Source organism: Penaeus japonicus, unplaced genomic scaffold (genome assembly GCF_977035675.1).
Source record: "Penaeus japonicus unplaced genomic scaffold, GWHDUDI00000001_assembly GWHDUDI00000027, whole genome shotgun sequence".
NCBI classification, from domain to species: Eukaryota; Metazoa; Arthropoda; class Malacostraca; order Decapoda; family Penaeidae; genus Penaeus; species Penaeus japonicus.
In genome coordinates, this window is record NW_028234429.1 from 35,309,691 (window position 1) to 35,312,190 (window position 2,500).

Here is a 2,500-nt window from a genome sequence, read left to right on the forward strand (position 1 = left end):
AAGTCATGGTCAAAAGTTCATGTAAGATGATATCGGATCTGTTTGTTATTATGACATCTAATATGGATTATGTATTTTCTGTAAGCCTTGTAGGCTTGTTTATGAGTTGCTTTAATTTATTCTTCTTAATAATTCCATTTTACTTTGCATTTGACTTATTGAGATCGTCATTTAAGTCACCTAAAATAAAAAGTGGTTTCCTTTTCATTGGCATTTCTTTAAATAGATTATCAAGATATTCGAATGACTCAATGGTGGCATGAGGGTGTCTATAGATGGCGCCGATGAGGAAGGAAGGATAGATATTGTTTTGTACGGTTACCCAGATGTCCTCTACCGCTGTGTTATTTACAGTTGTAGAGATCTTGTTAGATTTAAGGGTATCTCGTACATATATGCAAACTCCGCCCCCTCGACCTGCATCACATCTATAAACTTGAAAATTTGGAATATTGATGAAATTATTTGGTATTTCTTGGTGAAGCCAGGTTTCACTAATGCAAAAAATATCAATATCTCTCTCCTTAATTATCATTTCGATTTCATCTAAGTGACCCAGGAGAGACTGAGCATTGACATGTTCTATTCTGAGTGTGTTTGTTTGTGATCTGACCACCGGGTTTGCTTACCGATTTACGGTGTCAAACATTCTGTTCGGTTTTGTACTTGTTTCTGTTTAAGAAAACCTTTACGTTATCAGGGAACACATCGGATTCTATAAAAAGTTTTGAATTGATCTCTTTGCCTCATATAGTAACAGTGAAGCTTGAATAATATTAATTGAAGGCTTTAACATTTGATATACTGTCAAAATTACTAACGAGGAAGTCTTCAATATCTTCTTCGTTTGTATCAGGATGACAGCTAGTGATTCATAAATATACTACCTTGGGACGGTCGGCACCTTGTAGGGGTTTTGCTGTATTGCGTTCCTCCCTTGTTTTTCTTTTTTGTTTTCTCGTGCTAACGGTGACGAAACCTTCCTCGTCTTGTTGATGGGTTTGATGTGTCTCCGCTCGTTCTTCGTAGTTATTGATGACGAGCGGTGGTACTTGTGTAGTAGGAGAGGTGTTAGAGGGGGCAGGGACTCCAGGCACGTGGTGATGTGTTGCCTCTTCCCATTTGCGGTTGGGTGGAAGAGGGTTTTGCTTATTCTTCCTTTTACTATTTCTAACGTAGTTTCTTCTTCGTGTTACTTGTGTAGAAGCTTCGTTCCTCACACTAGTTGCTGATGTCTCGGCGTTCCTCGGCAAACGCTTGCGTGGCGCCGGGCGGGGGGCGGCTGACGTGTCAGCAAGGTCGCGAGTCTGTTTGCTCGGTGTGGGTACGGATGGAGGGGACGGGGTGTCAGGGGAGGTTGGAGATGGTGAGGGATAACTAGGAGAGGCATTGGTTGTGGATACTGCCATGGAAGGTGGGGGAGGAGGGGATGGAGTGTCAGGAGAGGGTGGTGGTGGTGAGGGAGAGCTAGGAGATGCATTGGTTATGGATACTGCCAAGGAAGGTGTGGGGGAAGAGTGGTTTTGTGTGTGCTTATCTTGTGGCGTGGAGGTAGAGGACATTCTGGTAGGTAGAAGTGATGTAAATGGGAAAGGTTCGTATGTGGACTGGTCATGGGTGGGGGTTGGGAGATCGGATGTTGAGTAGTGGGAGGGGGTTGAGGTTGTTGTGCCGGATGCTTCCTCTCCGCATTCCTGTGTCTGGGGAGGCACACCTTGCTTAATCACACTGTTCAGTGCAGATTGTTGTTCGGAGAACATTCCGAGCAGCAAGTCTTTTATTTTCAATAAGACTTTGACTGCTGAAGGAGGGTTCAAGTTCAGGCTGGGTTTGTATATCTTGGTGTTTCTTATGAAGGAACATTTTCACAAATGGTGTAAAAATGCCTGTTTCCTTTGGTGGGGACCAATCAGTGACGGGAGTGTCTGTCATTGATGTAACAAACATTATATTATTGTTATTCAGACACTGGTCGATCATGGTATGCACTATGAAATTCGTCATCCGTTTAATGTCTCTGGTTGTGTTTCTCGTTTTTCTAGAGTCTGATATGTTTAAAACAATACTCTGAGCGTTATCGATCTCATCAGGGCTGTACAATATCCTAATCTGATCACACAGGACCATCCGTGCCCATGCTTTTTTCGTTGCAATGAAGCACAGGATAGTGTTCAGCACTATTGTGATATTGCCGATCTGATAAATGGCTTTTCTATTTATGTTGATTTCACTGTCGTCACTGTTTTCACTGAAGGAGTTGCTGTGGTTGCTAAGGCTGCTAAAACACCCTTTGCCCTGGGCAGGGGGGCAACCTTTACCCTGGCTGCCGTTGGGGTGCCCATCACCGTGGGCGGGGGAGCAGCTTTAACCCGCGCTACCAAGGGGCCCGTTTCCTTGGGCAGAGATCCCATTACCCTGGGAAGGGGGCACGATACCCTGGGCCAAGGGTCCCCTTTCACTCTGGGGGTTAGAGCTCGAGCTAGCTGCTCGAGGAAACACC